The 12,437-nt window shown below is 57.3% G+C and overlaps 1 gene segment (V, D, J or C); it reads left to right on the top strand.

The window, feature by feature from the left end:
• The first annotated feature begins 10,485 nt into the window (after positions 1–10,485).
• LOC311198159 (Ig lambda chain V-1 region-like) lies at positions 10,486–11,480 on the top strand. The segment is given in 3 exons: positions 10,486–10,495; positions 10,633–10,683; positions 11,185–11,480.
• Positions 11,481–12,437: the final 957 nt, after the last annotated feature.

Here is a 12,437-nt window from a genome sequence, read left to right as displayed (position 1 = left end):
GCCAGGGCCCAAGCCTTGTGCTAGGCGGATGCTCAGGCCCCCTGCACCCATGGGTGCTGCAGCCTCCCCTTGGGCTGGGAGGGGGCTGGAGCTCCGTGCTGGCAGCTGTTTCCCCCAGAAATGATGGAAACCTCAACCTGCTCCACTCTGTGCCCAGAGAGATGACCTGTGCGCCTATGTCCATAATTCAAGAGGAGACAGGAACACGCCTGGAGCTTCAGTACATTAATTATGAACCACCCCACTTGCTCAGGCCCCGGCTCTGCCCTTGCTTTGCTGGGCAGCGAAGGAGCAGTGGTGGCAGACACAGCTGTCTCTGCCAGGATAAAGTCAGCTCTGCATAAAGAGCTATCTGTTCCCCACTCGAGGGGTGCAGTGACCCCAGGGACAGCCTTGTCCCTCCATCAGCCAGCCCGAGCCCTGGGGAAAGCCAGAGGGTGGTGTCTGAGCCACGGCTGTGCTGGAAGATGTCCTGGGGATTTATCGCACAGGGAGGAGATGGGGAGTGGTGGGGGACTGTGCCAAAGACCTTGCACAAGTCCAGATAGATGACATCAGTTGCCTTCCCTTTATCTACTGATGCTGTCACTCCATCATAGAAGGTCACCAGATTGGTAAGGCACGACCTTCCCTTGGTGAAGCCGTGCTGCTGTCCCGGATCACATGCTCATCCCTCATGTGCTTCAACATGTCCTCCTGGAAGATCTGTTCCATGATCTTCCCAGGCACAGAGGTGAGGCTCACTGGCCTGTAATTCCCTGGGTCTTCCTTGCTCCATTTTTTATAAATGGGAGTGACATGACCTTTTTTCCAGTCCCCAGGGACCTCGCCCGACAGCCATGACTTTTCAAATATGATGGAGAGCGGCTCAGCAACCACATCAGCAGCTCCTTCAGGACCCTGGGATGCATGTCATCCGGCCCCATAGACTTGTAGATATTCAGTCTCATGAGGCGGTCTTGGACTTGCTCTGCCCTTACAGTGAGGGGGGGTTTACTCACCCAGTTCCCACCTAGAGGTTCAGGGAGAATCCTGGCTGCAAGAGAAGACTGAGGCAAAGAACTCATTCAGTATCTCAGCCTTCTCCACATTTGTTGCAGCCAATTCTCCTTTCTCATTTACCAAAGGGGGTACACTCTCTTTGGCCTGTCTATTCTGGCCAATGTAGCAGTAAAATCCCTTCTTCTTGTTTTTAACAACCCTTGCCAAATTCAGTTCCATCTGCACCTTGGCTTTCCTGATCTCAGCTCTGCAAGTCCGAACAGCATCCCTGTATTCTTTCTAGGCGACATGTCCTTGTTTCCAGAGCTTGTACTTGCTTTTCTTTTCCCTCAGTTTGACCAGCAGGTCCTTGCCTAGCCATGCTGGCCTCCTGCCCCTCCTGCCCACTTTCTTATTCAGAGGGACAGAGAGCTCTTGAGCTCTCAGAAAGGCATCCTTAAAGAGTAGCCAACTTTTCTCAGCATTTCTCTGTGGTCTCTAAGGACCACATCCCAGGAGATCTTGGGCAACAATTTCATAAACAGCCTGAAGTTTGCTCTCCTAAAGTTCAGGCTCCTGCTCCTACTCCTTGCCAGGCCCACATTCCTCAAGATCACAAACTCAACCAGGGCATGGTCGCTACTTACATGTCCCCAGCCCCGTGCTCCTACAGGCCCTATGATGGGATGCTTTGGCGTGGGCAGGGTTCTGCTCCCCCATAGTGTGGTCACACCCAGACCAGGGTCCTTCTCCAGCTCCGGCAATCCTTGTCCTTGCTTCTGCCAGCCCTTCTCACAGCACCCAGCGCTCTGACCTTGGGCTCCGTGTGTGTTGTTCTGCGTCCCTATTTGGCATCAGGACCTAATGGAACAGGGGCCTGTCTCCAACTTCAGCCCAGGGGGGACTGTGCGTGTGGGGCACTGGCTGACCCCCATCTTCTCCCCTCTCTCCTCTCCCTCTGCAGGTTCCCTGGTCCAGGCAGCGCTGACTCAGCCGTTCTCAGTGTCCAAAAACCCGGGAGAAACCGTCCAGATCACCTGCTCCGGGCTTAGCAGCTACAGCGATGTTGGCTGGTACCAGCAGAAGGTCCCTGGCACTGCCCCTGTCACTGTGATCTATGGTAACAACACCAGACCCTTGGGTATCCCTTAGTGATTCTCGGGCTCCCAGTCCGGCACCACGGGCACTTTAACCATCACTGGGGTGCAAGCCAAGGACGAGGCCGTCTATTACTGTGGGTCACAGTCCTGCGGCTCTTGAGAAATTCCACTGCTGCCTCCCCAACAGGAAGCAGGACCTGGCTCTCCTGGCTGAGGGCCCAAGGACCAGGTGGCCCCGGGCTGCCCTGGGTGCCTTTGGTGGAAAGAGACATGCCTGGAGTGGAATGGGACTCTGTGACATGAGCTGCCAGTGGATGTCAGGGGGGCACGTTTCTGTGGAGGGGTTGTGCCAGGATGGGCTGGTGCTTAAAGTGGTGCTTAAAAGGAGTCAGGGTCCAGAGCACGACCCCATCATCGTGGGCACACAGAGCTGTTGGGATCGCGCCATGGCCTGGGCCCCTCTCCTCCTCGTGGTGCTCGTCCACGGCTCAGGTGCCCTGGCCAGACTCGCTGCGCACGGCTGGGCCCTCTGGGCACAGGGGCCCTGTCCCACTGCCCAGGGAGGGCTATGCCATTGGGCACTGGCTGACCCCCGTCTTCTCCCCTCTCTTCTCTCCCTCTGCAGGTTCCCTGGTCCAGGCAGCACTGACTCAGCCGTTCTCAGTGTCCAAAAACCCGGGAGAAACCGTCCAGATCACCTGCTCTGGGCTTGGCAGCAGCTATGTTAGCTGGCATCAGCAGAAGGTCCCTGGCACTGGCCCTGTCACTGTGATCTATGACGGCACCAAGAGACCCTCGGGCATCCCTTCGCGATTCTCTGGCTCTGTATCCGGCACCACGGGCACGTTAACCATCACTGGGGTCCAAGCCGAGGACGAGGCCGTCTATTACTGTGGTGGCAATGATGGCAGCAGTGGTGGTGACACAGACCAATGGGGAAGTGATACAAAAACTTCTCACCAGCGCGGGACCCATTCAACATCTCTGCTGTCCCCATTTGCTGGTGGGGCACATCCCTGCCATGGCCCTGCCCTTGGGTGTTCCTGGTGTCCTGGCTCTGCCCTCCTTTAGACCCACAGACCTCTGCCAGTCCTCTGTCATTTGGGAAGGCGATGTCTGCCCCTGCCCCCACTGAACCAGGGCCCCCCTCATCACTGGTGCCTGCTCCCCATCACCCTTCTGCCTTACCATGGAGCCATGCCACATGGAGGGAGAGCGGCACTGCTGGGCTCTTGCAGAGGCCTTTATGCTGCGGGGACGGTCAAGGCCTGGCCACGGGAGGGGAGGGCTGAGGGGCCACGGCGCTGCAGAGCGGCCGTGCGGCTGGGTGCAGGTGAGGGGTGCCTGGCCACGCTTGGGCAGGGCGTGCCTACAGCAATGTCTCTGCCCTGCTCCTGAGCATCACTGTGGGGGGTTCAGCCTGCTGAAACTTCAGCCTCATCACAGATAGGAATGGTCCTACTGCCACCTGAGGGGCTGGGACAGAGATCCACCTTCTCCAGAGGTAGTTCCTGTCCCCTCTGCAACAGCCTTTCCTGTGGGTGTCCTCACTTTCATTTCCCACGGCACTGGAGAAGACTCCGTGACTGGGCACCACTGTCCATGTCTAAATGAGTTCACAGTGTGTCCTTGTCTCCCATCCCACTGCCTCTTGCTACTGATGACCCTGTTGTGCTGCTGCCAGAGCTGGGTCTGTGCTAAGCTCAGCTCCCAGAAAGTGCCGGTGACTCTGTCTGGCTTGATTTGACCCCAAGTGTGGCATTCCCAGTTCCACTTCCCAGGGAGAGCTGGGGTCAAGGGGGTGGGGGGGAAGTGGCTGACCCCTGTCTTCTCCCCTCTCTCCTCTCCCTCTCCAGGTTCCCTGGTCCAGGCAGCAGTGACTCAGCCGGCCTCGGTGTCCAAAAACCTGGGAGAAACCGTCCAGATCACCTGCTCCGGGCTTAGCAGTGGCAGCAGTGTTGGCTGGTACCAGCAGAAGGTCCCTGGCACTGGCCCTGTCACTGTGATCTATGGTAACACCAACAGACCCTCGGGCATCCCTTCGCGATTCTCTGGCTCCATGTCAGCATCCTGGTTTGGCTCCACGGGCACGTTAACCATCACTGGGGTCCAAGCCGAGGACGAGGCCGTCTATTACTGTGGTGGCTGGGACAGCAGCAGCAGTGCTGGTGTCTGGTGACAGGGAGGAACAGGAACTGAGCCGCAAACATGAAAATTAGACCAAGGTTCTGAGCCCTTCTCTCTCCTAACCAAGCAGAGGTGTAGCTGGTGGCTTAGGACCCTCTGCATGACCATGGCTGTGATTGTGCTTCCTTTTGAGTCCCACAGCACTGGAGGTGACTTCTTGGCTGGCGATCACTGTCCCCATCCCAACAAGTTCACAGTGTGTCCTTGTCTCCCACCCCACTGCCTCTTGCTGCTGACAACCCTGTCGTACTCCTGCTGCTAGAGCTGGGTCTGTGCTGGGACTGGTTGTGTTGGGCTCAGCTCCCAGAATGTGCCTGTGACTGTGTCTGGCTCAATCTGCCGCAACTGTGGAATTCCTTATCCTGGTGCCCAGGGAGGGCTGGGGGTGGGGGAGGTACTGTCTGACCCCTATTTTCTCTGCTCTCTTTCAGTATCCTCGCTCCAGGCAGCACTGACTCAGCTGCTCTCAGTGTCAAAAACCCAGGAGTCCAGATCACCTGCTCTGGGCTTAGCAGTGGCAGCTACACATGTTGGCTGGTTCCAGCAGAAGGTTGCGGACACTGCCCTGGTCACAGCCCCTCTGGGGATAGGAGAAAAAAATTAGCAGGTGCATTTTACCCCAGAGAAGGGAGTGAGAAGATGTAAGGAGCCGTGCAGGCATCAAGGCCAGGGAAGAAGGGGCAGGACGAAAAAACAAGCTGCTCCAGGTGCTGGAGAGAGAGATTCTTCTGCAGCCCATGGTGAAGCAGGCTGTCCACCTGCAGATCATGAATAATTACAGGGAACAGAGATCCCATCTACAGCCTTTGGAGATACCGACCCATGCTGCAGCAGGTTTGCTGGGGGATTTGTGACTCTGGGAGGGATCACGCTGGAGCAGTCTGGGCCAAAATGTCGGCACCCCATGGAAGGGATGCGTTCCTGTAGGATTTAATCTACGTGATCCTACTCTGGTAGAGGGGGTGGATTTCATGAGCTTTCAAGGTCCATTCCCACTCCTAACGTTCTGTAATTCTGAGACTTGTCTAGAGGGGGCATGGGAGCTCTGGGACAGGAGCTGCCAGTGGATGTTTGGAGCTGCACGTTTCTGTGGAGGGATCGTGCCTGGGTGGGCTGGTGCTTAAAAGGAGTCAGAGTCTATGACACAGCCCCATCAGTGTGGGGACACAGAGCTGTTGGGATCGCGCCATGGCCTGGGCCCCTCTCCTCCTCGTGGTGCTCGTCCACGCCTCAGGTGCCCTGGCCAAACTCGCTGCCCACGGCTGGGCCCTCTGGGCACAGGGACCCTGTCCCACTGCCCGGGGAGGGCTGTGCGTGTGGGGCACTGGCTGACCCCCGTCTTCTCCCCTCTCTTCTCTCCCTCTGCAGGTTCCCTGGTCCAGGCAGCGCTGACTCAGCCGGCCTCGGTGTCCAAAAACCTGGGAGAAACCGTCCAGATCACCTGCTCCGGGAGCAGCTATGGTGTTGGCTGGTTCCAGCAGAAGGTCCCTGGCACTGGCCCTGTCACTGTGATCTACTGGAATGACAAGAGACCCTCGGGCATCCCTCCGCGATTCTCTGGCTCCAAGTCTGGCTCCACGGCCACGTTAACCATCTCTGGGGTCCAAGCCGAGGACGAGGCCGTCTATTACTGTGGTAGCTATGACAGCAGCAGTGATGCTGGTGTAGGGACTTGGAAAGATGTGGTAGTGAGGCACAGAAATCTTAAAAAGCAGAGGGATTCCAAACTTGTCCTCCATGGCTGAAAAGAACTGTGGGGCTTGGCCAGTGGCTGGTTTCTGGCCTTTCTGTATGGCCATGGCTCTGAATGTCCTCCTGATTGTAACAGGGCATGCAGAAGGTACTCTGGAGCAGTGGGCACCTCATGTTGTCCCTGCAGAAGATATGGCATTACCTTGTCCCGAGTTTAACAATCTGTTTCTGCTGGGTGCTCTGTTGTGCTGGCACAGCCTGTTCCCCTGAGAGGACCCCAGGGCTCTGGTCTTGGGCGCTGTGTGATGACCTCTGTTTTCCTCAGTAGCATTATGGTCTTCGGGCACAAGGGGCCTGTGCATGTGGGGCATTGGCTGACCCCATCTTCTCCCCTCTCTCCTCTCCCTCTGCAGGTTCCCTGGTCCAGGCAGCAGTGACTCAGCCGTTCTCAGTGTCCAAAAACCCGGGAGAAACCGTCCAGATCACCTGCTCTGGAAGTAGCAGCAACTACGGCTGGTTCCAGCAGAAGGTCCCTGGCACTGCCCCTGTCACTGTGATCTATTATAATGACAAGAGACCCTCGGGCATCCCTTCGCGATTCTCTGGCTCCAAGTCCGGCTCCACGGGCACGTTAACCATCACTGGGGTCCAAGCTGAGGATGAGGCCGTCTATTACTGTGGTGGCTATGACGGCAGCTATGATAGTGACACAGTGCAATGGGGAAGTTTGGAGCCTCTGCTGTCCCTGTTTGATGGTGGAGCAGGTCCCTGCCATGTCCCTGCGTTGTGCTACAGGTGGCTGTGCCTGGTGTCCCAGCTTTGCCAATCTCTTAAAGCCCCACGTCTGTGCCAGTCCCCTCTCATTTGGGAGGAAACAGTACAGGATGGGATGTGGTGGGATGTTTCAGCTGGAAGAGACCAACAATGATTATCTCTTCCAGCCATGTGACCGCTTTAGGACGGACCAAAAGTGAAAGCCTGTTACCAACACTGACAGGCTTGGGGCACTGAGCACCCCTCTAGGAAGCCCGTTCCAGTTGCTGAACGCCCTCACAAGTATAGAAATACTGTGATGACCCGAGCTGCCAGTGCACACCATGGGGCACACTTCCATGGAGGGGCCATGCCTGGGCAGGCGGGTGCTTAAGAAGGAGTTGGGGTCCAGGGCACAGCTGTACACTGTGGGGTCACAGAGCTGTTGGGGTCACACCATGGCCTAGGCCCTTCTCCCCTTGTCCACACAGGTGCCCTGGCCAGACTCACTGCACCTAGCTGGGGCCTCTGGGCACAGGGGCCCTGTCCTACTTCCTGGGGAGGGCTGTGTGCATGGGACACTGGCTGACCCCCATCTTTTCCCCTCTCTCCTCTCCCTCTCCAGGTTCTCTGGTCCAGGCGGCACTGACTCAGCCGTTCTCAGTGTCCAAAAACCCAGGAGAAACCGTCCAGATCACCTGCTCTGGGCTTGGCAGCAGTAACAGTGTTGGCTGGTACCAGCAGAAGGTCCCTGGCACTGGCCCTGTCACTGTGATCTATGGTAGCACCAGCAGACCCTCGGGCATCCCTTCGCGATTCTCTGGCTCCATGTCTGGCTCCACGGGCACGTTAACCATCACTGGGGTCCAAGCCGAGGACGAGGCCGTCTATTACTGTGGTGGCAGGGACAGCAGTAGTAATGGTGTCACTGTGCTCCCTTCCAGATCATCCTGTATCTCCAGAGGGGTTAGAAGTGGAGGACTTCTGACTTTGTCCCTCATGGCTGAGCAGGGCTGCTGTGCTGGAGCAGCTTCCTGTCCACACCCATGTAGGTGACTGCAGATGTTCTCCTGACATTGTGGTGGTTTATTCCTTGCTGGACACCAGACACCCACCACAATCACTCTGTCACTCCCCTCTTCAGCTGGACAAGGGAGAAAATATCTATTCAGTGGCTCAGGAGTTGAGATAAGGCCAGGGAGAAATCATTCTGCAATCAGTGTCATGGGCAGAACAGACTCAGCGCAGAATAAAGGAAGAAAACTCTCTAATTCATTGCACTGCCCTGCACCCCAGTGACACCAGAGTCGGGTGATGAGAAGTGTGACCAGATCTCAAAGCACCTCCCCCCAGCCCTCCCTTCTTAGCAGACTTCACTTCAGTCAGGATTTCACTCCTTCTTCCCCCCGCCTCCACTGTGGCATTGGGAGGGGCAGGGACTGGAGGAATGGGGGTTTTGGTCAGTTCCAAACAAGCTGTTTCCCTTCTTAGGCAGGCGGCAGCATTCCTCACCCCCTTCCCCTGCTGCACCGTGGGGTCCCACCCACAGCAGACAGTCCTCCATGAACTTCTCCAACGTGAGTCCTTTCCCACAGGGCTTCAGCTCTTCCCCAGCTGCCCCAGTCTGGGTCACTGCTATGGGTGCAGTGACAAATCACAGGATGTCTCTCAGTCTCTCAGGCCCAGACTGCTCCAGCCTGATCTCCACGAGGTCACAAGGCCCCAACCCCCCAGCAAACCTGCTCCAGTGTGGATCTTTCACCCTCTCGCTCATCTTTGTATCTCTATCTCTCTCCATGGGCTGGAAGTGCTGGCAAGGGCTTCCGCCAATGCAGGTCACAGCATCTCCTGTCTGTCTCCCCCTGCTATAGTGTGAGGCCTCTGCAAGGGCTGCAGGTGGGGTCTTGGCCGTTCCATGGGCTGCATGGGGAACACCTGCTCCACCATGTGTTTCTCCAGGGACTGCAGGGACATCTTCCTCTCTGGCACCTGGGGCACCTCCTGCAACACCACTGGCCTTTAGCCAGCTGGTGTTTGCTCTGTGGAGCCTGCAGAGAGCTTCTGGCTGCTTGCAGAAGCCACCCATGCAGCTCCCTTCTCCAGAACCCAGGTATGCAAAACTGCAGCAGACATGCCATGCTCAAGGTGACTCTGGGCATGGAGACACTTTGTGTCTGTCCCTTTGGAATGCAGGGCACTTCCATGTCCCTACCCCATGCTCCTACAGCCTCAGTTGTTCTCTGATGGGATGCTTTGGCATGGACAGGGTTCTGCTCCCCCATAGTGTGCCCACACCCAGACCAGGGTCCTTCTCCAGCTCTGGCAATCCTTGTCCTTGCTTCTGACAGCTCTTCTCACAGTGCCCAGGGCTCTGACCTTGGGCTCCGTGTGTGTTGTTCTGCGTCCCTATTTGGCATCAGGACCTTATGGAACAGGGGCCTGTCTCCAACTTCAGCCCAGGGAGGGCTGTGCGTGTGGGGCACTGGCTGACCCCCATCTTCTCCCCTCTCTCCTCTCCCTCTGCAGGTTTCCTGGTCCAGGCAGCACTGACTCAGCCATTCTCAGTGTCCAAAAACCCGGGAGAAACCGTCCAGATCACCTGCTCCGGCAGCAGCTACAGCTATGGCTGGTTCCAGCAGAAGGTCCCTGTCACTGCCCCTGTCACTGTGATCTACTGGAATGACAAGAGACACTGGGGCATCCCTTCACGATTCTCTGGCTCCAGGTCTGGCTCTACGGGCACGTTAACCATCACTGGGGTCCAAGCCGAGGATGAAGCCGTCTATTACTGTGGTAGCTGGGAGAGCAGCAGCTTTGGTGAAGGTCAAGGAGATACTGAGGTTACTTTTTCCCCCCCTATTCATTCCTATGCCTCTTCTGCTTGGGGAAGAGCTGCAGAGGGTAGACAGTTGGAGCCTTTTGCACTTGTACCTCTTCTGGCTCTACCTTTGCAGGATTTTCTTGTCCTTCTGTCTGGACCTCCTGCTCCAGGATTCACAACTACTATGGCTGGTTCCAGCAGAAGGTCCCTGGCACTGCCCCTGTCACTATGATCCATAGCAACAACCAGAGACCCTCGGGCATCCCTTCATAATTCTTGGGCTCCTTGTCCAGCTCCATGGGCACCTTAACCATTGCTGGGGTCCAATCCAAGCATAAGGCCGTCTATTACTTTGGGTCACAGTCCTGCAGCTCCTGAGAAATCCCAGCAGTGCCGCCCCATCGGGAAGCAGGACCTGGCTCTCTCAGCCAAGTGCCCGGGGAGCAGGCGGCCTGGGCTGCCCTGGGTGCCTCTGGTGGGCAGAGATGTAAGGAGAAACTTTTTCCCTAGGAGGGTGATGGAGCTCTGGGGCAGGAGCTGCTCGTGGGTGTTGGGGGACATGTTTCTGTTGAGGGGCCATGCCTAGGTGGGCTGGAGCTTAAGAAAGAGGCAGGGTGCTGAGCACAGCTCCATTGGCGTGGGGTCACAGAACTGTTGGGATCGCGCCATGGCCTGGGCCCCTCTCCTCCTTGTGGTGCTCGTCCACGGCTCAGGTGCCCTGGCCAGACTCGCTGCGCATGGCTGGGCCCTCTGGGCACAGGGACCCTATCCCACTGCCCGGGGAGGGCTGTGCCATGGGGCACTGGCTGACCCCCGTCTTCTCCCCTCTCTTCTCTCCCTCTGCAGGTTCCCTGGTCCAGGCAGCGCTGACTCAGCCGTTCTCAGTGTCCAAAAACCCAGGAGAAACCGTCCAGATCACCTGCTCTGGGCTTGACAGCAGCAGCAGCAGCAATGTTGGCTGGTACCAGCAGAAGGTCCCTGGCACTGGCCCTGTCACTGTGATCTATGCTAACGACAAGAGACCCTCGGGCATCCCTTCGCGATTCTCTGGCTCCAAGTCCGGCACCACGGGCACGTTAACCATCACTGGGGTCCAAGCCGAGGACGAGGCCGTCTATTACTGTGGTAGCTACGACAGCAGCTATGATGGTGACACAGACCAATGGGGAAGTGATACAAAAACTTCTCACCAGCGTGGGACCCATTCATTGTCTCTGCTGTCCGCATTTGCTGGTGGGGCACATCCCTGCCATGGCCCTGCCCTTGCTGCCCTGTGCTGCAAGTGGCTGTGCCTTGTGGTCTGGCTTTGCCCTCCTCTAGAGCCACAGGTCTCTGCCAGTCCCCTCTCACTTGGGAAGGCGATGGCTGCCCCTGCCCCCGCTGTACCAGGATCCCCCTCATCACTGGCGCACGCTCCACACCACTCTTCTGCCTTACCCTGGAGTTGCCAGAAGATGCTGTTGCTGCTGGAGGCATCTCCCTGTCCAGGAGGTGTGCATGGCTGGACAGAGGTCAAGTTGTGACACCCTGGTTTGGAGCAGGATCTGGTCTTCCCAACTGCTCTGCTGTCCCACCATCGCCCTGGTTGGGCTGTATGTGTGGGGCACTGGCTGACCCCTGTCTTCTCCCCTCTCTCCTCTCCCTCTCCAGGTTCCCTGGTTCAGGCAGCGCTGACTCAGCCGTTCTCAGTGTCCAAAAACCCAGGAGAAACCGTCCAGATCACCTGCTCTGGGTTTAGCAGCAGCAGAAATGCTGGCTGGTTCCAGCAGAAGGTCCCTGGCACTGGCCCTGTCACTGTGATCCATAGCAACAACCAGAGACCCTCGGGCATCCTTTCGCGATTCTCTGGGTCCAAGTCCGGCTCCACAGCCACGTTAACCATCACTAGGGTCCAAGCCAAGGATGAGGCCGTCTATTACTGTGGGTCACAGTCCTGCAGCTCCTGAGAAATCCCGGCAGTGCCGCCCCATCGGGAAGCAGGACCTGGCTCTCTCAGCCAAGTGCCCGGGGAGCAGGCGGCCTGGGCTGCCCTGGGTGCCTCTGGTGGGCAGAAATATCCTTTTATGAGGATATAACCAGGTGGATAGATGATGGTAGGGCAGTAGATGTGGTCTACCCTGACCTCAGTAAAGCGTTTGACACCGTCTCCCGCAGCATCCTCGTGGCTAAACTGAGGAAGTGTGGTCTGGACGGTCGAGCAGTGAGGTGGATTGAGAGCTGGTTGAAGGGAAGAAGCCAGCGAGTTTTGATCACCGGGACAGAGTCTGGCTGGAGGCCTGTGTCTGGTGGGGTCTCTCAGGGGTCAGCGCTGGCACTGGTACTATTCAATATATTTATTGATGGCCTGGGTGTGGGAATGGAGTGTACAGCCAGCAAACTTGGTGACAACACAGCTCTGGGAGGGGTGTCTGACACCCCAGAGGGCTGTGCTGCCCTTCAGCCAGACTGAGACAGGCTGGAGAGCTGTGCAGGGAGAAGTGTAAGGAGATGTAACAAGGGCAAGGGTAGGGTCTGGCATCTGGGCAAGAAAAACTCCAGGTACCAGTAGAGGTTCGGGACTGGCCTGTTGGAGAGCAGCATAGGTGAGAGGGATGTGGGGGTCCTGGGGGACAGCAGGATGACGATAAGACAGCAATGTGCCCTTGTGGCTAAGGAGGCCGATGGCTTCCTGGGGTGTATGAGAAGGGGGGTGGTTTGTAGGTCAAGAGAGGTCATTCTCCCCCTCTGCTCTGCCCCAGTGAGACTGCACCTGGAATATTGTGTCCAGTTCTGGGCCTCTCAGCTCAACAAGGAACTCCTTGAAAGGGCCCAGGACAGGGCCACCAAGGTGATGAAGGGAGTGGAACAACTTCCTTATGAGGAGAGGCTGAGGGAGCTGGGCATCTTTATCTTGGAGAAGAGGA

Source organism: Gallinula chloropus, assembly GCF_964237585.1.
Source record: "Gallinula chloropus genome assembly, chromosome: 17".
In the NCBI taxonomy this organism is placed as follows: domain Eukaryota; kingdom Metazoa; phylum Chordata; class Aves; order Gruiformes; family Rallidae; genus Gallinula; species Gallinula chloropus.
Note: the sequence above shows the minus strand (reverse complement) of the source record. Positions and strands in the feature narration are given on the sequence as shown.